Genomic DNA, 27,882 nt, shown 5'->3' with positions numbered 1-27,882 from the left:
TTTTAGGTGGGGGAGGGGAGCTGCGGCTTTGCAGTTCGGCGTCCTCCCATCAGCCTGCGTTTAGCTGAGTTAGGGGAGCTGCAGGTGTCCTCTGTTTGTCTGTCCCTGTGATGAATGGTGGATTCGGCGCCAGGAAGCGGGAGTTGGGGAGCTTCAGCTTCTTGATAATTTTGAGATCTCAGTCTCCCTGTAACAAACCACAAGAACTGGTAATTAGTCAGAGTTTCAGTTTGTAGACACCTGGGCTTTCAACAATTTATTACCTCCATTTGTCTTGTGGAATTCAGGAACACAAAGGGTAAAACAACCCATATCTACATGTGAATATAACTTAGAGAAGCAGAGAAGGGGGAATGAGTGTTTTTTGATTTAACCCCATATATGGTGGGTTCAATGCTGGGGAACAGATATCAGGGTCGGTATCAGAAACAGATGTGAGGAATGTGGGGTTGTGTAGCTGATGGTGCTTGAGGGATTCCTCATGGGAGTCTTGGCATAGAAAAGTTTAAAGAGTAAAGCATCATTGGTCAGATCAAAAGTGTGGGGTGAACATAATTCTGAAGGAATAATGATGGAGATATAAGAACAAGAAGCCACTTGAATTGCGTTGGAAGGTATTAGACACATCAAAGAGCTGGGAAAAAAACCTTGTTTAATGTAAGTTCTTTCTAAACTCTAAGGCAAAAAGTAATAACAATTTACATGGTAATTATAAGCCACAAGACAACAATTCACAAGACAAGTAAAGAACTAAAGTAGAAACCAGAGTAAGAAAAATAGAGGTTAAAGGAGAGATGGAGAGAGATGGTTGGGGTCAGAAAACAGACTATCCTTGAAGTCTCCCTCAGACTCTGCTCCTTCTTAGTGCTCAGTAAACACTTTGAGCCCATGAGCCTGGGGAGGGGCAAAGTGAGAGGTGGTTGGGAGGGACCACAATGCAAGGATACCCTTGTGGAGGCACTGACATTGAACATCAGTGACATTTTGCCAAGGTGTTTACCATAATATATTAAGGATTATTCTGGAAAGTTAAGGATTTTTCTGGAATGTACATTTTCATTTTATGGAAACTCCAACTAGCTTGGAGAACGATTTAGACATTTCAGCTTTAGAAATAAACAGAGGGGTCGGCTCGGTGGCACAGCAGTTAATTGCGCACACTCTGCTGTGGTAGCCCCGGGTTCACAGGTTCAGATCCCAGGCGCGCACCAATGCACCGCTTGTCAAGCCATGGTGTGGCGGAATCCCATATACAGTAGAAGAAGATAGGCACAGATGTTAGCCCAGGGCCAATATTGCTCAGCAAAAAGAGGATTGGCATCAGAAGTTAGCTCAAGGCTGACCTTCCTCCCCCCCAAAAAAAAAGGAAAGAAAGAAATAATGAGAATCTTTTCTGTCAGTTTTAAGAATGAAAACCAGTTAGCATCTGGAAAACAGTTGCAATTTGACATGAGAATGTGAAGAAAGAATTAGATGTCACACGTTGTTTTTGCTTTTCTCTGGGGCAGTAGGGCTTGCAGGGGGAATGAAGTTCCATCTTTGCTCTATTGAGTTTGAGAAGGTGTAAAATTCATTTGTGCTGGGCAACACTGTTGACCTGTGGAGAAAGACAAATGGTTCAAGCAGCTGATCTAAAGGAATAACTGAGCTCATAAAAGTTCTTAGCTTATAAAGGGTGCTTCTTCTTTATTGAACTTTACTGGACATCCATTGACCTATATGTGCAAGATATTTGTGGTAGGTATTGAAGAAAATACAAAGAATTATAAGGTTCCAAGCTCCTCCACATACATGAAACTGTTTGCAAGATGTAATTAGGTTCTGCCAAGGTATTTAGTGTATGTTGTATTACAGAACCTAAAAAAATTGGGAATGTTATTGAGAAAATGTAATTAAGGACAGCTCCTTAGGAGAGGTAGACTAGATCAAGTCCTCAAATGGATCACTTTTGGGCAGGTGGAGGGAAGAAAGAATGAGGATTTCAAATGGAAGAAGAGAGGAAAGGTACAGACGTAGAAAGGAACATGACATTTGGGGATATGGGTGGGGAGGCCATGACAGGCACAGTCTTCCTGTGACTGAGAGGCAGTTCAGCTTCCTCCTCCAGGAGCCCAGCACTGCTTCCCACCTCCTGGCCTCCTCCACCTGCAGACCCCCCGCCCGAGCCAAGGCCTATTTATCTGGATCGCTGCCCAGGACCCTCTACTTCCAGTCTCAATTTCTTCTAATCTTTCCTCCCCAATGCCTCCAGAGTTACCTTCTAGAATCTAAATTTGCTTAAATCTGATATCTGCTTAGACTGCTACAATGACTGCTCAGAGCATCCGAGAGAACATTCAGACTCCTGAGCTGGACACGCAGGCTTTCTCTTGCTGTCCTCATCTTTAGCCTCATCACCCACTGTTTCCTACATGTTGGCTTTTTTCCAGCCTTAGAAATACCCCCATACTCTGAAATCCTTAGCATCCTTTATATCTGTCTTTTTATATGTGTTTCTTCTGTCTTCCTACCCTCTTTTTTGATCAACTTAATTCCTATTTCTCAATCTAAACTCATGTCAAATGTTCCTTCCTCTTGGACACTTTTCCTGAGAGGTCTCCATTTAGAGACCCCTTTTGATGTCACCACTCGGGGACCTTGTACTTATCTACTTTTTCTTAACTGTTGTTTTTTTCATGTCTCATTGACAGTGAGCTCATTAAAGCTGAGACTATCCTTCTTCTTCATAAATAAATGGCAAGCAATAGGATATATTGGAGCATATGAGGAAGCCACTTGGTGTAAAACTAATTAGGCTTGACCTTGTTTTTTTTTTTCCCCCCAAAAGGGGCCTGTAGCCTCTGTTCATCCATTGTATATCAGCTTTAAGCAATTAACATGTCCCAAAGACAAAAACAATGACCTTAAGATATAAATGCAACTTCTCCCACATTGGCATTTCCTTAAGGGTAAGCATTTCTCCCTAGGCTAGGATTTGATTGCTGTGCTCATCCTGTGACCACCCAACTCGAGACAACAGCCACACCCATGGAGACAGCAGACCTGATACCTACTGTGTCCATCAATCAACGTGCTGAAAGGTCAATGTCACGGCTATTATAAAAGGAACATTGCAATCACATGTGAAACATGCTCTTTGATGGTATATAACCACTCTGTACACCCCACTTCTTTGGAGTACTCCATTTCTTAGTGAAAGGACTCTCCCGGGCTATATGGCCCTCAAATGTTGGCTCATCATAAACTCACCCCAATTTTGATTTATAGATTGGTCATGGATTATTTGTGTCAACATTCTATTTGTCCCTCCAGTATCTAAACACAGTATCTGACACCTTTGGGGCACTCAGAAAATGTTTGATGATTGAATATGTATGTGAGAGACCACACTGACTGGAGAAGAAGAGGCTTTTCGGGGCGTGCTAGAAAATTCGCTCACATTCCTACCACAGTGATTGAGGCTGTGTGCTTTGGACCGGTTTGTCTGGGCACCAATCCCAGTTATTCCACTTTTAACTGGGGAAACTGTGCAAAGTATTTACTCTCTGAGATTTAGTTTTCTCATCTATAAAATGAGGTTACTGAGAACTCCTGTCTCATAGGGTTTCAGTGAGACTTAAATGCATTAACTTATGTAAAGTGCTTAGAAGAGCTGCTGGCACATAGTAGGCACTAAAATGTTAGCTGTTATGTTATCATTATTGCTCTTATTTCTGAGCAATACTCTGGTTTTGAAAAGATGCTTTCATAATATAGTTGATCCTCATTATTTGTGGATTCCGTGTTTGCACACTTGCCCACTAGCTAAAATGTATTGACAGCCTCCAAATAAACACTCACAGGGCTTTCATGTCCATTTGCAGATATGCACAAAGTGGTGAAAAACTTGAGTCACTCGACATGCACGTTCCCAGCTGAGGGTGAACAAGGTGACGCTCTGCCCTCTTGTTTCAGCCCATACTGTAAACAAGTGTCCTTCTTGCAGTCTATTTAGTGCCTCATTTCTCATCTTTTTGTGCCTTGTGTTGGTGACTTTGCTGTTCAATATGTCCCCCATGTGTAGCGCTGCAATGCTGCCTGGTGTTCCTCAGGGCAAGAGATTGTGACATGCCTTTACAGAGAAAGTATGTGTGTTCGACAAGCTTCTTTCAGACATGAGGTACAGTGCTGTTGGTGTGAGTTCAATGTTAATATATCAACAATATATTTTAAATAAGGTGACTTTAAAGAGAAACACACAGAGAATAAGGCTATGTATTGATCAGTTGAAGAAAATGTAACTAAGGCTTGCAGCAACCTAACCCTGCATTTCTCGTAGGAGCAGTGGGTCATATTCACTGACTCAGTGTTCACAGTGAATTTATAGAATGTCACACTGTGCATAACAAGCATCATTGTGCATATCTTATGTAATCCTCACATACTCCTTTATAGTAGGCAGGGTAGGGAATAGGTTGTCCACATTCTACAGGCTATTCCAGATCTTATGAGCCAAGTAGAGAATTTAAAATGTCTTGTGCTCAGCATAAGAGCCATGAGATTTTGAGCAAGGAAGATCTATGATGAACTGATCTTTAAGGAAGAATTACCTAGCAAGAGAATGTAGTATCAAGAGGAAGAGGGAGAACTGAGCCAGAAAGGAAGACCAGCTGTTAAACTCTCCAAGTATTGCCAATGCTAGATGAGGAGATTCGGAGGTAAGGTGCTGATGTGATAAAAGAAAAGTAGCAGACAAATGATGAAATAATGGATTTGGTAACCATACATAGGGTGTAAGTTAGGCTGTGGTTCTCAAAGTGGGGTCCCTGGACCAGCAGCATCAGCATCACCTGGGAACCGGGTAGAAATGCAAATTCTCAGGTGCTGCTGCACACCTGCTGAACTGGAAACTCTGGGGTGGGGCCTGGCAATCTGGGTTTCAACAAGGCCTCCAGGTGCTTCTGCTGCCCATCAAGTTTAAGAGCCAATGAATTAGAAAAATGATCCAAACACGTCACCATGCCCAGGTAAGCGACAAGGCAGAGAGGTGGTATTTGTTTGGAAGATGCGATGCATTTTAAACTTTAAGAAAAAGTAGTTCAGCGTCTGTTTCATCATAAGGATTCCAGCATTTAAGATCTTTTAGCTCTCTGCATTTAAGATCTTTTTTCCACAATATGTTCTCCTTTAGAGAGCCCCTGGTAAGTTATTTACCATTTACCACATGTTCTGAGAATCCTTTCTTTCTTGAAATACCCTTTCAGACGTGAAAATGTACTTTATTTTTGTACACAATCTCCTCTATTTAAAATTCGGATTTCTCTTCTTATAGGATCATGTACGGCACATGCAGCCTTACTGTAAATTTGGAATGTCATTGGTTTGTTCCAAAACCTTAGAATGTTTTAGAATTTAGAACAAGATGAAGAGAGAATTTATATGTTTCTCTATAGGACTCATATTTTTCAGATGTCTAGAGGTATCCCAACTTGCCAGTAATGTGGCCTTAGATTTAGCAGAACTTGAAAATCCTAATATAGTAGGAAGTGAATTACTTCTTTTTTTTTTAAAGATATTATTTATTTATTTTTTCCCCTCAAAACCCCAGTAGATATTTGTATGCCATAGCTGCACATCCTTCTAGTTGCTGTATGTGGGACGCGGCCTCAGCATGGCCGGAGAAGCGGTGCGTCAGTGCGCACCCGGGATCCGAACCCCGGCCACCAGCAGCAGAGCGCGTGCACTTAACTGCTAAGCCACGGGGCGGGCCCAAAAGTGAATTACTTCTCTCGTATTAACATTTACAAAATAAATGATCACAATGTTAACTTACCAATAAGCACTTTCCATACTCCAGTCTCTGAAAGTATCTTGCTTACATAATAAACATGATAAAGTTTCAAAGATGAGCCAAATAACTTTTCAGCAAAAGCTTGACTTGAGTCTATCTTGGCTTCCTTTTTGACAGTTTTAGCCTTAATGTTACAGTATTGTTTTCTTTTTCTAGGAATCAGATAACCTTGTATTTCGTGAATATTTTAATTTTTAATGGCCACTTGTATTTTGTGATACGCACGTGTTTAAACAATCTATAAGAACCCACCATTACCACCCATATATAAGATTATACAGGAATGGAAGAATTTTGGCTGACACTGTATATAATTGTTCAGCCAAGGCAGATGGCAGACTCTACCACTTACAATGATTTAGGGGTTTGAAGCAGTATTTTTAAATACAAATAATCTCAAAATTGGTAATATATAAAATATAATACTGTGTTAACTAACCAAAAGAGTTAAATTTGTTACCTTTCCTCCATTTATAAGGATGCACCCATTATATAGATTCTGTACAAAATTGCAAAGATCACTTTTTTCCTTTTCAAAGTTTATTTATTTTAATTTTTGATAGTGAGAAGCTTACTGTTGGGTAAACTGCTGCACAATTACTGGAAATGCTGAGAGTCTTTTTGAAAAGTGTAAAAGTCTAAAGACAATGAAAAGTACATTTCTCCAATGTCAAGTCCTTTGAGCCTCTGTCTAGTAGTACACTGAAGAGATGGAAGATTAAGTACCAGCACAGGACACAAGAGAACAGGCTCCCAACTTGAGGCCTTCCCACTGACCACAGTGTGCCTGGCAGACGCTTGGAGATTAAATCTGGGCTTTGTCTATGGGTGGGCCCTGAGAGGAGGATTTTGCTTAAATGACCAGAGAATAGACAACATTTTTTCTTGATAATAAGTAATACTTACCATATAAATTTCTTTATAAATCTCTGAATAAAATAAAAAAATATAACCCGTACAGAAATCAACTCTTACTGACAAGCCCCACAGCCTTCTCTAGAAAGCTCAACAGAAAATGTCACGGCTGACTGTGAATTGGTCTTCTCTGAAAGCCAGCCAGCCCTTCACTGATAGCTTTGGATGAGGAAGGCCAGATACAATTCTTTGAAGATGTTTAGCTGAATTCAGAACCAAAAATCCTACCTCCAGTTGGCTCCTCTGTGAGAATGGATGGCCGGCCTTATTTCACAGGCTGGGCAGATGAGGTTTCAGATGAGCTTAAATGCTCTGTTCCCCAGGGATGGAAAAGCTGGATTGTGACATTGATTCAGAGCTGACATTTTGCAGATAAAGATAGGGTCATAGAGGGAAACAAAGATTTCAGCAAATTGGTTTTTTGTTCTCTACAGTGGGAGTAATTTAACAAGCAGATAGTCTCTCACTCCAAATTCTCTTCCCTCTTCTCGATCTGTAATATCGCTGTAAAAATTCTCTCTATAAAAATTTCAGTCTTTTTTCTTTGCAGTCTGTTTATTATCATCTTTACGAATTCTTTGACTTCACCACCTTCTTGGCACCACAACGCTAGCCATTGAGATATTAGTATAGATTCGGTTTTGCAATTTCATCCTCTTATCTCTATTTCCTCTGCCATTTCTTGGCTTTAGTTCTTATTGTATTTTATGCTTGAAAACATTTGAAGCTTACAAAGTATATCAGTTCCTTATTTTCTCAACTTTTTATTATCTAAGTGCCCTCAACTATCACTTTTTTAAAAAAAGAAGTGAAATACATAACAGAACAATACACTGTAATAAACTGACCACTTGTAAAATTAAGTTCAACCTGAAATCCCTCCCCACTTAACAGAGACCATATTTTATAATTCACCATGCTTTAGTTTGGGCAGGGTCAGTTTATCAATGATTTTTGGATGTTTTAAACCACATGAGAGAAATACAGTGTAAGGTAAAATTGTTAATATTGCAGAAGTTGTAGAATTTCCTGATAGTTAGGGAAATCAATGGCGGAGAACCTGAATCATAGGAAAAGTAGTTAATTAATTAGCACCTGACAGAGTTTGTTAATTTGGTAAGGATGATGATAAGACATATATGTTGAAAAGATAACTTTGCATATCAGAGTATTGTGAGAGGCTACTGGGAAAATTCGTAATGTTCTCAAATACTACAAAAAATGACCATTTTTTGATAAAAGATGTCATACATGATGGTATCATATACTTCTGTCAGAAAATTTGTAATGAAGAAAATGAACACTTGAGTCATTTTAATTCTAACAATTTTTTCATGCCTATTATTAGGTTAAAAAAATTTTAAGTAGTAAAGTGGTAAGTAACGTACTTGCTTAATTTTTAATTTGTTTTAGGAAAACAACTGTTTCACATTTTTAAAAAATATTTATTTGTATTTATTTTATGCTGAATTTATTCCTGGGCACAAAGCCTTTTTTTTTAATTAAATAACACCAATTCTTTTCAAACTCTTTCAAAAAGTTGAAGAGGAGAGACTATTTCTAAAGTCCTCCTGTGGGGTTAGCACTATGCTGATATCAGAGCCAAAGACACTAAGAGAAAATAAAATGACAGGTGTTTGAAACTACAGAAATAGAAAACTATAATAGAATACAATAGAAAAGAAAAGTACGATTTCTATTGTAGAAAAGTACAATATCTTTGATGAATATTGATACAAAAATCCTCAATAAAATAGTAACAAACCAAATTCAGCAGCATATTAAAAGGATTATACATCATTTTTAGGTGGGATTTATTCCTGGAATGCAAGGATGTTTCAATATATGAAAATAAATCAATGTAATAAACTACATTAACAAAATGAAGGAAAAAATAAAAAGATCATCTTAATGGATGCAGAAAAAGCATTTGACAAAACTGAACATGCTTTCATGTTAAAAACCCTCAGATATAAGGAAGCTACTTCAACATAATAAAAGCCAGATATAGAAATTCACACAGAACACCATATTCATTGGTGAAAGACTGAAAACTTTTCCTCGAAGATCAGGAACACGGCAAGAAGGCCCACATTCACCACTTCTATTCAACATGGTATTAGAAGTTCTAGACAAGGCAATTAGGCAAGAAAAAGAAAGAAATAGCAACCAAATTGGAAAGGAAGAAGTAATATTATATTTGTTTACAAATATTATCTTATATGTTGAAACCCCTAAAAATTCCAGAAAAAAATTTTTAGAACTAATAAATTCTGCAGAGTAGTGGGACACAAAATCAACATGCAAAAATTAGTTGTTCTTCTATACATTAATAATAAGTAATCTGAAAAAGAAATCTACAAACATTACATTTTTATTTACAATATCATCAAAAAGAGTAAAATACTTAAGAGTCAACTTATTCAAAGAGGTAAAAGTTCCAATGATGTTTTTTGCAAAAATATAAAAATATGTCCTAAAATGCATATGGACCCTCAAGGGACCCTGAATAGCCAAAACAATCTAGAAGAAGAAGAACAAAGTTAGAGAACTCATACTTCCTGATTTCAAAACTTACTACAAAGTAATCAAAACAGTGTGGTACTGGCATAAATACACACAATATACTAATGAAATAGTATAGAGAGCCCAGAAATAAACCTTTGCTTATACAGTCAAATGATTTTTGACAAGGGTGCAAAGACCATTCATTGGAGAAAGGATAAGTTTTTCAACAAATGGTGCTGGGAAAACTGGATACCCACATGCAAAAGAATGAGGTTGGATGCTTACCTTACACCATATACAAAAATTAAGTCAAAATAGATCAAAGATGTAAATGTTAGAGTTGAAGCTATAAAATCCTTAGAAGAAAACACAGGGTAAAAGCTGTGTGTCATTGAGTCCAAATGCCATTGCCAACAATGATTTCTTTAATATGACACCAAAGACATAAGCAACAAAAAAATAACAAATTGGACTTCATCAAAATGCAAAAGTTTTCTGTATCACAAGATACTATCAACAGAGTAAAAAGGCCACCCACAGAATGGTTGAGAATATTTGCAAATCACATATCTGATAAGGGATTAATATCTAGAATATACAAAGAACTCTCACAACTCAACAATTAAAAAAAAACCCAATTTAAACATGCACTAAGGACTTGAATAGACATTTCTCCAAACAAGATAAAAAATGGCCAGTACACACATGAAAAGATGCTCAACATCACTAAGTATCAGGAAAATGCAAAATAAAACCACAATGAGATACATCTTCATACCCATTAGGATAGTTACTATCACAAAATCAGAAAATAACATGTTGGCAAGAATGTTGAGAAATTGGAACCCTTGTGCTCTGATGGTGAGAATATAAAACTGTGGAAAACAGTATGGTAGTTCCTTCAAAAATTAAAAATAGAATTACCATATCATCTAGCAATTCCACTTATGGGTTCTGAAATAATAGAAAATATATTTATTGGTCTCTGTCTCTAGTTCCTGGCACTGAGCTCCTAAAATCCTTGTAATTTCCTAAATGATAAGAACACTAGGAGCATCTCTTGTTCTAATATTTGTCTTTGACTCCATCCCTGACACAGAGCTCCTAAAACCCTTGTAATTTCCTAAGTGATAAGAACACTAGGAGAATCTTTTGTTCTATTGAGGCAACTCTGGGTGGGCTCCTGGATGACTCCTGGATGGGGGCTGGTCACCAGACAGACCAAGCCCTGATTAGAAGCTTGGAATATTTAGCCCTACTCCTTATCCTCCAGACAGGGGAGAGGGGCTGGAAACTGAGTTAATAATTGATCATGCCTACATGAGGGAGCCTCAGTAAAAATCCCAATAGAAGGAGGTTCAGAGAGCTTCCAGGTTGCCAATGACAAGGAGTGACTGGAGAGTGGTGCATCTGGAGATGGCATAAAAGCTCTGTGCCCTTTCTCACATACCTTTTCCTATGCGCCACTTCCATCAGGCTGTTCTTGAGTTATATCCTTGTATAATAAACTGGTGATCTAGTAAATGTTTCTCTGAGTTTTGTGAGCCACTCTAGCAAATTAATCAAACCCAAGGAGGAGGTTGTGGGAACCTCTGGTTTACAGCCAGTCAGTCAGAAGTACAGGAAACAGCCTGGACTTCTAACTAGCATATGAAGTTGAAGTGAGGTTGGGTGGGTGTGCAGTCTTATAGGACTGAGCCCTCAACCTGTGGAATCGGATGTATCTCTGTGTTGACAGCATCAAATTGAGTTGAATTATCTGACGACCAGCTGACATTCCAAGAATTGCTTGTTGGAGGTCTGGGGAACCCTCCCATATGGGAGAAAATGAATCTCAGAACACCATTTATGGGTATACACCCAAAAGAACTGAATGCAGAGGTAAAAAGACATATACATACACCCCTGTCATTAACAGTGTTATTCAAAATAGCCAGAAGCTGGAAGCAAGCCAAGTGTCTATCAACGGATGAATTGACAAAAAAAAAATGTGCTGGATACACACAGTGGAATACCATTCACCCTTAAAAAGGAAGGAATTCTGACACATGCTATGGCATGGATGAACCTTAAAGACTTTATGCTAAGTGAAATAAAGCCAGCCACAAAAGTAAAATAGTGTATGATTCTACTCATATAAGGTACTTAGAGTAGTCAAATTCATAGGAATAGAAAGGAGAATGGTGGTTCCCAGGGGCAAGAGGGAGAGACAACAGGGAGTTGTTGCTTAATGTGCACAGAGTTTCACTGCAAGGTAAAAATAGTTCTGTGGATGGTTGGAGGTTATAGCTACACAATAATGTGAATGTACTGAATGTCACTGAACTGTACACTTAAAAATGGTTAAAATGGTCAATTTTATGTTATGCATATTTTATGACCATTTAAAAAAATTAATTATTTCCAACAAATAAACAAACACTAGCTACATGCAATAGCATGGATAACTATCACAATCATAATGCAGCATAAAAGAAATTATATTCAAAAGGCAATATATTTTATAATTCAATTTATATAAAATGCAAAAAAGACGAGGTCTGGCTTCCAGTAATGGTGGAGTAGCTTGTTGAACTAACACTCTCACAGATAACAATGATAAAAATCTGCATAAAATATTATATATATTTATAGAGAATCATTTATCTATATGTAATACACATATAATAAATGTGTATGTGTGTGTATATATAAACCTCTTCCAAAGCAAGCAGAACTGAGACAGAGTCTTCCCTTAAGTGATGGGAATTGCACCAGGAGATATTTGCAAGCTTGAGTCTTTTGCCTCAAAGCATTCCAAAATCTGTACATGGCCCAGACAGGGGAAAAACTACAGTCTTACTTGTAATGCTACAGGATATATTTTGGGGCTGGCAGAGTAGCTGGAAAGTTAGGGGAGAAATTCTGGAAGGGAGGGACACACAAAGAGGAAAATCTCAAAATATGTATGAATGTCTCCCCCCCACACACACCAAATTGGCAGATCTTTGAACAACACACATGCAGGGTAGGCCCCAGAGGGCCTTGTGTAAACAACAGTTGGAAGATGAAAGAACTGAATGAGGATTTCAGCTATGCTCACTGTAAAGGAGACAGGATTGGAGTTTCAGTCCAGCCAAGTTAACTCTCTGCTAGAAAAACAACAACACTCTTCAAAGGAATACAATAGAATCCAGAGTCTCTATAACTATCATTCATGGTTTCCAGTACACAATTTTGAAAAATCATGAGATTTGAAGAAATAGGAAAATGTAATCCATATATGAGCAAAAGCAGGCAGTAGAAGCTATCCTCAAGGTGTTGCAATTAGCAAACAAGGATAAGAAAGTAGCTATTATAAAGATGATCATGGTGGTAAAGAAAAATATTCTCATAATGAATGAACAGATGTTGAAACTCAGCAGAGAAATGGAAATTACAAAAAAGAACCAAATAAGAAGATGAAATAAAAAAATACTTTTGAGTTTACCGGTAGATGAGAAACAGTAGAAGAAACATGAAGATAGAGCAATAGAAATTATCTAGCCTGAAGAAAAGAATGTAAAAATTTTGAAGAAAAATGAAGAGAGACTTACAACCTGTGAGATGATTGAGTCTCCAGCAGAGGGGAGAGACAGAAAAATTAAATGAGGCAGAAAGGCAAATCAATAAGTAATAGCATAACTTTCAAAATTTGGTGGAAAATCTAAAATTTTAGATCCAAGAAAGTCAGGAAACCCACAAAATAAAACACAAATTAAAACCATACCTAGGCACGTGATAGTCAAGCTGCTAAAATCCAAAGATAAAGGAAAATCTTGAAAGCAGTCAAGGAACTACATATATACATGGGAAGACATTACATACAGGGAGAAATAATGTGAATGATGGATGATACATTATCAAAAACAAAAGAGACAAATCAATAACAAAATGACATTCTTCAAGTGCAAAATGAAAACCCAAAAGTCAACACAGGAACCACTCAGGATTCTACATTTAGCAGAACTCACTTTCATAAAGGAAGCAGAAGCCACAATAAGAGACCGCACACCTATTAGATAGCTAAAATAAAAAATAAAATTGCAAATACCAAGTGCTGGTGTGGACTAGGAGCAACTAGAACTAGGAATGCAACATGATAGTTGCATTTGGAAAACAGTTTAGCAGGTTCTTATAAAGTTAAACATACATTTATTATATAACTCAGATATCCCCCTCCTAGGTATTTACTGAAACAAATTAAAAACTAATGTTTAAACAAAAACCTTTGTGTGAATCTTTATAGCCATTTTATTCATAATTGCCAAAAGCTGGAAATAAACTAAGTGTCCTTCATCAGGTGAGTCGAGAAAGAAGCTGTGGTGCATCGGTACATTAGAATAGTACTTGGCAATAAAAAGGATAAACTCTTGATTCACCCAACAACATGGATGAATCTTGGAGGCATTTCTCCAAGTCTAGGCAGTGATATGTTAAAGATGCATATTGTAATCTGGACCAACCACTAAAAAATGCAAAGGTGTGTCACTTAAATGCTAATAAAGGAATTAAGAAGCAAAAAAAAAGGGTTTGTACAAGAATGTTCACAGGAGATGACATGCAAGACGAGCACACTGCGGGGCAACCACAGAGCAGAACGCCCTCAGCCATGCCAAGGAGCAAACGCTGACACACACATGCTGGGTGAGTCTCATCAACCTCGTGTTGAGGGAGGCAAGGTGGACAGAAAACAAAACACTTGGGATGATTTCAGCCAAGATGAACCTATGATGAAAAAACCAGATCAGTGGTTGCCTCGGGGGAAAGAAAAAATTGCCTGGGAAGGAACAGGAAGGAGTTTTCTGGGGGTGATGGAACTATTCTATTCTTAAAGGGGTGAAGGTTATATGGGCATGTTTATTTGCCAAAACTGTACAGTTGAGAGTTGTGTCTTTCAGTGTGCGTACATCTTACACCCCCCACACACAAAGGAATAAAGAATAATAAAGTGAGGTGGGAATGGGATGGAATGTGGATGAAACAAAATTGGCAGACAGTTAGTAGTTGTTGAAGCTGGGTGACGGGCCTACTATGCTATTTTGTTTATTTTGTATATTGTTTAAATTGTTCTGTAATAAAAAACTCGTATAAGAAGACAAACTCGATATACAGTGTTTGCTGGTAAGATATCGCTTACATTTTGGGAGGAAGGAGGGAGAAACGGATTGTTGGCGCCGGAGTGAAGCTGGTGCTAGTTCTTGGTCACACAAGTGTGTTCACTTTGTAATAATTCTTTGAGGTTTACATGGATGATTTCTGCATATATTTCTGTACTCATGTTATACATCAATAAACATTTTAAATCCTTCATATTTGCACAAAGATCCTAACTCAATATCTCAGAATAACAGCAGTGTTTTGTTTTAAAGTGGAACACGTTCACTCATGACATCATCAGATGGATTTTAATACTTCTAAGTATCTATTAATGCCCTCATCCTTGCGTGGCCCCCTGGGTCTTTCCATTTTTGCCTCAATTTGGCAAGTGGCATGGCTTTGAGTTTTTATGATGGGTGTGGGCCCTTCAGGTGGGCGAGGTCCAAGGGAAGGATCTCTGCAGTGACCTTGACCACGGGAACCAGAGGGAGGATCATGTGAACCTGGAGGGATAGAGGGGATGGTAGGACAGGTGGCCTTGTAAAGGCAAATTCCAGAATCCCAGGCACTCATTATTTCCATTTTAGATATAGAATTTACCCTTCAAATACTGGCCAGGAAGTTTCCACGAGGGCTGCAAGCATCCTCAGCAATAGCCAGGCTGCTGAGCCCCACCCCTACCTGAGTGCTGGCCTCAAGGGATGCAGCCCAACCACACTGCGCATACTCTGGGGGGTGGGCAGGGCATAGAGAGTGGTCATGGTATAGAGAAGAGGCGGAATAGAGAGTGGGGTGGAGAAGCAGAGGGATGGGGACCAGGGGCGGGGGGACAAGGTGGGAGTTGGGGCCCCTAGCTGTGTATGCTGGGAGCTTTTGTCTCTTAAACGCTCCCAGCTGGGAGCTTGCAGGACCGCAGGACTACAAATCCCAGGAGGCTGTGAGCATGGGGCGGTGCCTAACCCTGGGGGGAGGAGCAGGGCTGTGTGCGCTTGGCCGCGGGACACACCGCCCTTGACTCAGGACTCTGGTCCTGCACCCGCTGCACGTGGACTGAATCCCAGAGGGATGCGACGGGACGAGCGGGACCAGGGAGTTAGGAGGATGTGGCGGCTGCATGGGCAGCCAAGGGCCTGCAGCGTGCAACTGGTTTTGTCCAAAATAGAAGTCGGACTCGTGCCTCTTCCACACCGCCTTCCTCCGTTGTTTGATTCCTCCTCCCACCTGCGTGCCTGTGGGTCTTTCCACAGCCCCCTACCAAGTCCAGGGCCAGGTGCTTCTCTAAAATGCTTATGGGAACTGGTTTGACATCCCAGAAACTTTCCACTTTGCCTGCTGCCCTCTGCCTTCTCTAGCCAAAGTGCCATCCTTTCATCAGCTTTTGAGAGAGATTCCCCCTTGTGGCTGGTCTTGCAAGTACAACTTAAGAGCTTTGCTGGGTGGTAACATTGGCTGTTGCTTGCCTTTTTCACAGGTGTGGAAGTTAAGGCATCTGTGAGGTTAATCACTGGTTTCCCCAGGATCCGCGAAGAGCAGAGGAGAACAACCCAATTCCCAGGCAAGTATCTAGTAGGCCATTTTCACCAACGCATTCCAGGGCAGTGGCCTCCAAAGCAGCAACCTTAAGACGAGAATAGCTTAATCATTTTGCCCTTTAGATTGATCACCTAATCTCAGCTCAGGCCTGAGTGGCCAGTCTCTCAGGGACACGAGTGGCGACTCTGATCACTCAGGAAGAGACCAGTCATCCAGCTTTGGGAGAGGGATGTTCAAGGTAGACAGCACTTGGGCAGCATTTGAAACCCGTCAGATTTAACATCTCTGCTTTGGATTCTGGCAAGGTTCCCTCATAAACATGCCTAGGGATAGTCAGAGGTACCATATTCTTTAAAAATTGATTAGAATTGTGAAAGGAACAGAGCATAAAATATCTTGCTTATTTGCAAAAGATAAAATGAAAGCAAGACCTTCCTGTTAATTTTTTTCTGCTCATTCTCTTGACTGTACTGTATGCTTGAATGCAGAAACAAAAAACTTGAATTGCCAAATTCTCTTTTCCTGAGATTGGTAAATTAACTTAAATGTCTTATTGAAACCTGTGGAGGAATGGTTAGCAGCTTTCATGATTTATGTCGTCCCTAAAAATCTGGGCGTTGATCTACATGAAAAAAAGTCCCTCTTTATATTACACATCCCAATAGATTACATTTCCGATTCCTGAATGTGGGATATTATCAAAACAACTGAAAAACCTGGTCATGGAAACTGGACCCTGTCACTTTGTCAAGAATTTGCCTCTTTATGAATTAATGACACATGAATTCTTTAACATTTTTGTAAAGAAAGAATGAGAAAGTGTGTAGTGTCTCTGAATGTGGCAAGATAGGGAAGTCTTGTTAGACCACATCCTCGGGTTCTTCTCTCGTGTTCAATAGGCCCAGGTGATAGTCCGTGTAGTCAGGTGCAGCGCCGCTCCCCCAGGCCCCAGTGTTCCATCCTACTCTGGCCTGTGCCCTCTTCAGGGGGTTCTGATGACACTGGTCCACAAGTGTTGGAAGGAGACATTGTAACATGAGAATAATTCATCATCTTAAAACAAGGATTAATGGAGAGGAAAGTCTCAGGGTGTGTGTGCTCTGATGCACTGCTGTTGGGATATGGCCGCAGTGACAACTGTGCTCCCAGCAGTCCCCACAATAGCTGTCTCAGGCGTTTGATCTCCTGGCACAACCACAGCAGCTGTTGACAGAGCTGGGAACTCATCGTGGTTCAGTGTCTTCCATCAGATTTTGTCGCTCTGACCCTCCTCTGCTTGCCCCATTCCCACGCCTATCCGCTGTGTTGATTGCTTTGTAGTTGTTTCCTAGGAGCCACTGTGTGTAACTCTGTTTCACAGTGTCTTTAGGGACCCACTCTCACTACACGAGTCACTGTACAACAGCCCCTTATCCTGGTGTAGCCCGTGTTCGTCCTCTCCAGTGGAGCTGTGAAGAACCCTGCTTAGTCGGAGCTCCTCTCATTCTCATGCTGCTGGGGCTGCTTACGAAGCTGGGCATCTCATCTTTGGTCATCAACATTATTCTTTTCATCGATTTTCTGAAGTCAGAGATGACTTTGTTAATAATGTGACACTGATTGTAACAGACACTTTTATGTATCTTCCCCAACAGCTCTGTGAAGTAGGCCTGTGATCCCCATTTTACAGCGGGGGACACTGAGGCTCAGAGAGGTTGAGTAGCTTCCTTCACTTCACACAGTTTCTTGGTACATTTTGAGTCTCCACCTGGACCTCCGCCTCTCAGGTGTGTGCACTTAGCTGGTGTTCCACTTTGTGCCTCTCTGCCAGCCTCTCCAAAGGCACACGCCCCATCCTGAGTCCATTTTCTGCTTGATGGCAGTCACCCTGCACAAAACGGCCCCATGCAGGGAGTGGATTAGTCGGGCATGGTCCTCCAGCTTACCCTGGGGAGGTTCTAGGTTTCTTAGGAGAGCCGGAGCAGTGGAAGATACTGACCATCACTCACCTGGAAGGTTTGTTATGTAGAAATACTCCACTGACTTTTTGCAGGTGTCATGTCTTCTTTGTCTTCATTGCTTCTCTGGGCTTTCTCTTACAGTCCGTGCTGTGCAGTAACATACAGTACAGAGACTGGGGAACATAATGTTGTTGCCCTGCACCAAACGGTCACATTACTCATTTTTCTAATTATGAAAGAGTTACATACTGTAAAAAAAAGTCAAATTACCCAGATCTGTGTAGAGCAAAGTGAAACCTCCCCCATCCATCCCTTTCCCTGCAAACTCACTCCCCTACTCAGAAGGAACTATTGTTAAGAGTTTGCAGCTTATTCTTCTGGACATTTCCTATGAATTTATAAATACACATAAAGTTTTTTTAACATAAATGACATAACTACATCATTTTGCAATTTGTTGTTTCCCAAACCATATATCATAGATGTCTCTCCTTCTCAGTGCTCGCCACTCTAACTTAGTTTTTTAGAAGTTTTAGAGGTACTCCAAAGAACAGGAATACCATGATCTGTTTATCTCTTCTTTGATAGAGATGGGATTATGTACAGTTTCACTATTATACATAATGCTGCAGTAAGATCCTTGTATGGAGTTTATTACACTGCTATTCAACTGCTCAATTTTCCTTGTTTCCTCTTGGTCAGAGACTATGATATATTTTTAACAATTTTATGGGAATTATTATTGTTATTATTATTATTATTTTTTGTGTGTGAGGAAGATCAGCCCTGAGGTAACATCCATGCCAATCCTCCTCTTTTTGCTGAGAAAGACTGGCTCTGAGTTAACATCTGTTGCCAATCCTTCTCCTTTTTTTCCCCCAAAGCCCCAGTAAATAGTTGTACATCATAGATGCACATCCTTCTAGTTGCTGTATGTGGGATGTGGCCTCAGCATGGCCAGAGAAGCGACGTGTTAGTGCATGCCGGATCTGAACCCGGGCCACCAGTAGCAGAACACTTAACCACTAAGCCACGGAGCCAGCCCTATGGGAATTATTTTATAGGGAATTTAATTTTATCACTGAATAAAGACATTTATGGGGAAACTGGACTTTAAGGTCATCCATCTCAGTATTCTGGAGAAAAATCATGAAACTTAGAAGGTATGAGGCTTGCTCCATCACAATCTAACAAGTCATGTTAACAATTTAAAGTTTAATGTTTGAATAGCTACTACTCTCTCTGTTCAGAGGAAGAATGACTTTTTCTTGTCTAGGAAACTTCTGACTCCAGGGGCTCTCAGTTGTGCTTCAGAGAGGGTAAGATATTGGTGTTGTATCTGTTTCTCTTCAGCTGTAGGCTGCATCTTCTAAAGATCATAGAATTGAACATGGTCCAATAAATGTATATGATTTGGGTCAAAAATTCAAAGTAATGAAGCCAAGATAGGAATCCATAACTTTGGTTCTTAATAAAGAATTTCCTTTGATATCCTCAAGTCTCTGTGATTACTGTGTATACATGAATGAAATATCCCTCTGTCCATTTCTTCAGTTGTTTCCATTGACTTTATGGATTTATCCTCTAATCCAGATTCTAAGTGTGAAAGAACATCTTGGTCCTTCAAAGAAAAGAAGCCATTGAAATTTGATTTTCTTTTAGCTCGCCATCCTACAAGTTTGAGGAATAAATTATCATGTAATGGTACAATGATTCTGAAATCTAATTTTCAATTAGAGGGGTGTAAGGGATGAATGAATGGTGGTTCATCCCCATGGTCAAGGGTATTGTACACGTGGACATGTAAACAAGATTCAGGAAGCTGCTTCAGCCCTGTGACATCCCTGAGAACCACAGTGCAGGAGGATCTAGGCACACAGCCATCTGCCTCGATCTCCTGGGTTACATGTAGATCCAGGGGTCTTGAGAGTGGTGTCAGAGCAGCTAGCTTTTATCTATTTCTCCCCTTCCTTCTCTCCAGCTTATCTCAAACAGTCCTGACTATCATATTTTAAAGACCAATTATAGTTATTTACATGAGCTGCTTGTTCATTATTGCAGAGTAATAAACAGGCATACCATTAAATATCATTTAATCTACCTAATTAAATTTGTTGTACCTTTTGATTGATTAGAACACTAAAGTTAGTTCAGAGTTTGATATTCACCAAATGTGTTAATCTGCTTACAACTGCCATGTGCCTCATTCCTCTTAGAAGTGTATCTTTGGCCCATCACAAGATTTTAATGAATCAAATCATCATAAATTAAGATACTGTACTGTCTTTTGGATGATCGGGAGGCATATGGGTCCATTTTGGAAATATGCCCATCTGTCTTTGCTCCCCATGGGAAGTTTCTGGTCACTAGGTCTCCAGGTGGCTTGTACAAGCCCTAGGTCTATAAAGCTTGGTGCCTCTCCTTCTAATTGGGGTAGAAATAAAAGAGGTCAGAGAGACTTATTAAAGTTTTGGTTGCATGAAGTCTTCAATGAAGACCATCCATGCATATTGTTCTGGATAGCTCTCTGTTCCTAAGACTACTAGTTACTTTAAGGGCTTGTCTGGAACTGTCAATGGTCTGATATTTTACCTTACCTGCAAACGAATAAATTAGCTACCATGGTCTTACAGATGCTGGCAAAAGATACGAGACCCATGGGTCAGAGACACAGGACTTAATGACACAGCAATGGCAGTGGCCAGAGTGTCAACATTTGCACTGGTTCACTAAATCCCACTTCCTACAGGATGATACACAGTGAGCCAGGAGACATGCAGAGGGTTGCAAGAACTCAGAGCTTAAGGAACTCAAATCTTCAATAACAGGCAGGAAGTTTGCTGACCTTTGGTCTGGGGAAGGGTGTTATTTTTATTATACTGGGGAGTAAGCAAGCCTGCCTTTTGCTCCAGAGGAGGCCACTATTTCTATCTTCCAAGGTTGTCAGCTCTACACACATTCTTGAAAAGATAACCTGGTTTTACTGGCTTTCAAAGGTAAGCTTGAATGAGACTTCATCATCAATCCGTTCTTCTGTTACCTTTATTGAGATTGTCCAAATATGCTCTTTTCTCTGTAAAGTTCACTAACTTTATTCATACATAAGGGTTGCTTTTGGTTTTATTTATTAAGTTAAAATTTTCTTATTAGAGCAAATGAGGAAACTATTATGGGTTGGATCTGAAGGTATGCTTTTCCAGGAAAAATGTGAAAGAAGATCGGTGGTCACAGAACTTTGCCACAAGGAGTTGATATCAACTTAAATGATTTTAATTTGAATAGTGTTTTGTACAATTTCTTCCATCTTACTTCATCCTCTCTGCTTCCTGTAACTCTCATATGGGAATGAGGCAGTTTCAGTGTTTGTATAAATGTTGAAATGATCACCACAATAAGTCCAGTTATCATATGTCCCCATACACAGTTACAAATTTTTTTCTCTTGTGATGAGGACACGGCGTACTTCAAGGTGCAGAAGAATCAATGATGATGTCATACTTTTCCATATACAACTTGATGAATTTGGACATAAGTATACACCCTTGAGACTGTCACCACCATCAAGGCCACAAACATATCCATCACCTCCCAAAGTTTTCTCTCACCTCCTTTATTACTATCATTGTGTAGTAAGAACTCTTAGTATCTACACTATTAGCAAATGTGATGTACGCAATACAGTCTCGTTAGCTGTAAGCACTATGCCATATCCTAGATCTCCAGAACTTATTTATCTTGATTACTGAAACTCTGTATCCTTTGATCATCAGCTCCCCATTTCTCCATCCCCTCAACCCCTGGCAACCACCATTCTAACTTCTGCTTGTGTAAGTTTGACTATTTAAGATTCCACATATAAATGAGTATTTGCCTTTGTCTGTCTGCCTTATTTCACTTAGCATAACGTCTTCTAGGTCCATCCATGTTGTCAAAAATGGCAGGAACTCCTTTTTTCAAGGTTGACTAATATTCCATTTCTTTATCCATTCATCCATCAGTGACATTTAGGTTACTTCCATATCTTGTCTATCGTGAATTAGCTACAATGAACATTAGAGTGCAGGTATTTCTTTGAGACCCTGAGTTTAATCCTGTGGGCATATACCAGAAGTGGGATTGCTGGATCATATGCTAGTTTTCATTTTTGGAGTAAGCTCCATACTGTTTTCCATAATGGTTGTACTAGTTTACATTCCCACAAGGGTTCCTTTTCTCCACATCCTCACAAACATTTGCCATCTTTAGTTTTTTTGATAATCGCAATCTTAACAGGTGTGAAGTGATAGCTCATTGTGGTTTTGATTTGCATTCCCTGATGATTAGTGATGCTGAACACCTTTTCATACACCTGTTGGCCACTTGTATGTCTTCACTAGGAAAAGTCTACTCTGGTCCTTTGCCCATTTTTTAAATTGATTTATCTTCTTGTTATTGAGCCAACACGAAAAAAGAGAACAAGATTTCCAGGCATTATGGATGCTTCCCAGTTGATGCAGATGGTTTTGTATTTACAGTGGTACCAAAAGATCATGTTTCATGCTTTTTCTTCAGCTTGTTATAAGACCAGCAGTAGCTGCGGCATGGCAGATAATTGGGATCTTCTGGGTTTGGAGGTTTACAACATAAATGAGTGGTAATGAATTTTTTATTATTCCAAGGAAATTATTGAGATCATAGTCCATGGAATCCAGGATTGATAGGTGTAGGAGGAAATTAAGGTGAGGATCGGTGATCTGGCACTGCTTCTGATCATGAGGCACAGGTATCTACTGTATGAGTGTTTGAATAAAAATATTAGAGATCAGGAATTTGTGGTGGGTGAATATGTTTTCTGAATTATTTACTTTTGAACATAACCATTTGGATTATGTGAACATCTGGGATATGGGAGTAAGTCGTTAACAGGGGGTGGTTGATAATATCACTATTGATTTAACTTCTATGAACACCAAGTGGTCAATGGATTAAGCAAATGAGTAATCAGAAAACACAGAAATGGTAGGATTTGGGATTTAGTAAAGGACTGGGGACCGACTGTCCTGAGAGGGAGTGCCAGGACTTATGAGGTTGAGAGTGACAAGGACAAGAAAAGAATAGAAACACACTCAAACAAGGAGGGGGTGTTAACAGGATGGGGGAGGAGAAATGATCTGGAGTAGCCTTGAGTTTTGACCTTGAGCTTTCTGTTCTTGATGCAAATCTGCCTGATGACATCCCGGGACAGAGGTCAGATCTATCCCCAGAGGATAGAGGGAGGGTGGAAGTACAAAACAGACAGGATAATTGTCCTAAAAAGGCAGGCTTCCTTTATCATTTGTCTCAATTTCATGATTTACTTTTGTAGGGTAAGAGGAAAAAAAGGATGATAGCCACGTCTTCACAGAGGAAGCAGCATAACTGTGGGATCCACTCCAAACCAAAGCCTGGTTTAAACATCTCCATCCGTATGAGGATGTCCAGTGACATATTCAAGAGGCCGGTTCCTAGAATTCCATCCCATCCTGACAATGAAGGGTCTCTGGGAGGACACCTTGGACCAGCCCCACCAGGTTTGCTGGCCTGAGAGACCACAAGGACTCCAGGCCTGCAGCAATGCAGGACAACTGGTAACTCCTTTCAAGCTTGCCAAAGGGTTGCAAAACCTTGTACCTAGTCACACAGGTGAATCCCTTCCAGGTGTGCTCGCAGGTGGTCTGCACTCCAGGTCCCATGCCCACTCCTGCCGGTCTTCAGATTTGGCAAGGATGATTCCAGGAGCTGATCTGGGCATTCCACAGCTCCACTGCCAACAATTTCTGGCGACTGAGGAAGGTATCAGGAAGGAGGAAAGGGCAGTGAAGAGCACAGGAGAGAGACTGGTGATAGCACTGATGGCGGACAGACTAGTTAGTGAGGCAGAGAAAGTGAGGGGCCAAGAAGGCCGTCTTGACAGCAGATGAAATGAAGCAGGCACCTCAGTGAGGTCTCTTGGCAGCGTCCCTAATGTTTTTGTACTTTGAGCTCTTGAAACTTTGAAATATAACAATACGTTTCTTTTATTAAACTCTGCTGCGTGACAGAAAATATAGACAGTGGTTTCTTTCTGAGGTGAGAGGTTGAGTTGCAGGTGAGGAGAGAAAGATCTTCCTTTTTTATGCTGTTCTCATTTTCCTTTACTATGTACTTTATTTATTTGTACTTTCAAGTCAGCAGCGAGTTATCAACGTCACAGGATGATTCAGTTTTTCCCCATACAGTCACAGTAAAACCTACTTAAAGTGGATTATTCTTTTTGTGTAATATTCCAATAGATTCCAAAATATTATTTCCAAAGCACTTCGATGTCTATGTTCTCAAATTAGATATTTACTTCTAGGTCTCCATTTTTGTGTTCCTTCTTGCATGCTACTTCAGAGTTGCATCTAAGGAAATACCAGATTTCCCTCAGTTTTTTAGATCCATATGTGTTGGAAATTTGATTCATGAAGATGGACATGGCAGCTGGGGGATTATGCTATTATCAAGAGACCATTTTTCGGCATCAGTAATCTGACAAGAACTCACTGCTTGTTGAGATTTAATTGACTATTTGAGGAATCAAGCTTTCACTATTGGTACTTCTCTTTCTCTTTGGAGGGGAAGTATTGCCTTCCTAGTCTTTCCATTACCAAACCACTTTCCTGGGTGGCTGTGCCCTGTCAGGAAGGGCCTGGGATGCCGGGAACCATGATTCATCCTCAGCTTCTGCCTGTCCTGAGAAGGCTTCCCTGGCAGAGTCCAGCCTGTGTGTCTGGGTGACACTTGCAGCCATCAGAAAGGAGGCGATAACTCACAAGTGCCAAGCGATTCATCTGGCTCTTGTCTTACAGGGTGTTTCCAAGGGATGAGGTTCAAAATGCCACTTGGTAACCCCTTGAAAGCTCCTGGTCATGGGGTGGGTTCTCGGTGTGAGGTCAGAGCAGTGTCTATTCACCACCAGATGGGAAGCATTTCAGTATTTTAATTGGTAAGGCTGTGTTCATGCACGACCATGGATCATCTGTTCCGTGGCATTTCCTGCTGGACCACCCCACACCCCTGTCATGCCTCATCTTTCAAAGCTCCAAACAGGGTTCACAACCCATCAGGTGGTTGTAATGTAACCACAGCACAAGACAGGGGAAAAAAACACAACCACCCAAGGGTGACAGACTTTAATGGCTCGGGCCAAATTGCCCCATTTGGACAAGTTGGCAACATCAACACTGAGTATGTAAACTGGAGGACTGTCTAAGACCATGGACCTCAGAATGACACGGCCTCAGATGTCACCTGGACAGCAAGGAACAGTGTGGGGTCACTCACTGGTCAGGATTATGGTCTCTTATCCTGGCAAAGTAGAGCTCACCCGGGATCCATCAGGCCAAGCCAGGGAGGAGGCTGGGGGCCTTCTAGGGAATTTCTGCCCTAAAGGGAATTGCATAAGGAAGGCAGGTGTGCTGGAAATCCTGGTTCACAGAGAGCGGTCGGTCGTGTTTATGGAATGAGGCCCAGTGGTAGACTTAAAGCTGCGTCACAGATCTTTCCCATTGGATACAAAACAGCAGGAAACAGAATTCACAGTCCTGGACATGGACCCCAGCAGGATTCAATTCTAGGTCAGTGGTGAACATGGAGGCACTAGAGGGGCATCAGGAGGGAAAGTCCTGTCTGCCTTTAGTCCATTTGCAAATTACCTTTTCGGGCCTTGTCCTCTCCACATGCATGTTTTGATCTTTTTACATTGTTTTCCCCACTTACAGCTGATGCAATTCCAGAGATTGAACTAGAAAACTACAAGTTCCTAAAATTTGGTCAAAAGAAACCTCAACAGGAGAAGCAGAAAACATTCCTTCTTCCTCCAGAATGTAGAAAGGCACCCCCTGCCTATGGCACGACCTGGTCCTGGGTAGTGCTGTTTTAAAGACATCCACATTTCAGTGGTTGTTGCTTTGCCTGTGAAAGTACCATTAACCTTTATATCCCAGGAGAACGGGCCGGGGACAGTGTCCGCCCCTGGAGGAGCTGAATGATACTGAAATGAACTTGTCCTCCGGAGTTAGGGGGAATTGGGAGTGATGTCACTAGCCAAAAAAGGGGCTGGCCTTTCTCCCTTCTCCAACATACAATAAGTTGATGACTCAGAAGAGTTCTTGATTCAAGGAGAAATGTGAGATTCTGTGTCTCACTCACATGCCTACAGAAAGCGACAGAACCACACCACAACTCCCAAGCTGTAAAGGGAACAGGACTTTAATATAATGTTCAAATATGTCATTTATTATTTACAACAAATAACCACTGTTTCTCCCCAATGGGTGAGTAGGTGCTGAGGTAGAGATGTCAGGGAGCTGGGATGGGGTCATCCCTTCTCTCTTGGGCTTCAGGGGACCCCAGGAATCAGCTTACAATGCTCCCCTTCCCGTCAAATGGGAGGAGCTGACCCTGTGCATCGCAAGCATCCCAGCTGTGTCCCCGCTGCTGAGGATGGGGCTGTGATCGGCCACTGGTACGGGGTTTGGGGTTGGGGCCTGGGGGCTGAGTAGAAAAGTCGGGTTATCTTGCGTGGCCTCCCTCAGAATCATGGCCCCCCACCATGTCCCCACTGCACTGGGTGCTCCAGACCCTGTGCTCAGTGCTGTCAGCCACCAGTACCCCATTCGTCCCTGCCACGTGAGCCATCATTTAGTATCACCTATTTCACAGAGGGGGAAACGGAGTCTCAGGAAGCTGAAGAGAGTCACCCCAGTCACAGGACTGGTCAACAGTGGAGCTGGGATCCCAGTGCCAGCTATCCGACTCCCCAAGGCCACGCTTAGCCCAAAGCCTTACTGAACCCCTAGGAGTCAGTCACCCCAGGCCAGACACTCACTCACCCCTGACCTTGATGATGGCCGGTTCTTCTTGGCCTTGCGTACTCTGCAGGCCAAGTAGGTCTAGCGCTCTGGCTGGCAGGACAAGCTGTAGGACAGAGAGACACTTGTGAGCCTACCAGGAACCACACCTCAGGGGTCCCCCCACTGCCTGCCCAGCAGCTGGAGTCTGGGTGTCCCAGAGATCACCATGTAATAAGGCCGGGGGATGAGTGGGGCACCATGGAGACAGGCTCTCTGGGCTGACCAACAGGGAGAGTCCACCCCTGCCTTCACCCAACTCCTGCCCGGCCTCACCTCTCATTCTCGTTGAGCAACTCCATGTCCTGGAACGAGGCCTCAAATCGCTCCCTCGGGCTCTAGGTTGTAATTCTTTGCAACCTCCTGGAGCAGCAGGATCTCCCTCATGACTCGGTATTCCTGGGACCAGAGGGAAGGAGAGGATGCAGACAGGGCCTGGGTGGGGGATGCTGCAGTGGTCTTGTTGGAGGTGAGGAGTGGGGCAGGGGACCAGTCCTGGAAACCATCCTTCACTCCAGTTCCATCCAGGATCTACCAGTTCTCAGAATGAAATAATCAGCCCCTCCTCCAGGAAGATTTCCTTGATGCCATCCTCCCTTCAACCCACTCGCCAATTGGATGGGTCTCCCACTTCTCTGGTATCAAACTCTTCCATTCAATGTAAGATACAGCGGGTGGAGCCAAGGACTGTTTTGCCCAGAAGGTCTCTGATTTCCACCTCCTTCCTCTCCCCTGCAGGGAGTGCCACAGCTGCTCCTCAGTCCTCTTCTCAAGGTTGATCCCATTCCCCTGGAAGGTAGACAGCCAGAGTTCATCAGACAAAGACCCCTAGCCTGACTAGCTCCCTATGCCCACCCCTTCTCATGTTGCACTACTGCCAGATCCCCAGAGGGGGCCGGGTATGCAGAGAAAACAGGACTTGGACCTAGGCTTGGCTCTGGGCTCCAGAGGAGGAGGACATGGGGGTGTAACTGAGGGACCTGGCAGCACAACTCTCTCTGATGACAGACTTGGAGGCTGAGGCTTCAGGCAGAGGGGACTGCTTAGGCACTTATGTGCTGCCTGACTTGGGGGGGCCCGACTTCTTTCTCCCTTCATGGGCAACATGGGAGTTACAGGCTGAGTCCAGCTCAGATAAAACCTCACG

General features: G+C 41.6%; 1 long non-coding RNA gene across 1 annotated transcript; it reads right to left on the bottom strand.

The window, feature by feature from the left end:
• LOC131406540 (uncharacterized) lies at nucleotides 1–27,068 on the bottom strand. Its single transcript, XR_009220182.1, has 3 exons — nucleotides 27,012–27,068; nucleotides 26,718–26,802; nucleotides 1–187 (listed from the first exon to the last, which is right to left on the bottom strand). It is a non-coding gene; the product is annotated as an uncharacterized LOC131406540 (long non-coding RNA).
• Nucleotides 27,069–27,882: the final 814 nt, after the last annotated feature.

This window comes from Diceros bicornis, chromosome 5 (assembly GCF_020826845.1).
Source record: "Diceros bicornis minor isolate mBicDic1 chromosome 5, mDicBic1.mat.cur, whole genome shotgun sequence".
In the NCBI taxonomy this organism is placed as follows: domain Eukaryota; kingdom Metazoa; phylum Chordata; class Mammalia; order Perissodactyla; family Rhinocerotidae; genus Diceros; species Diceros bicornis.
This window is presented reverse-complemented; position numbering and strand designations above follow the sequence as displayed.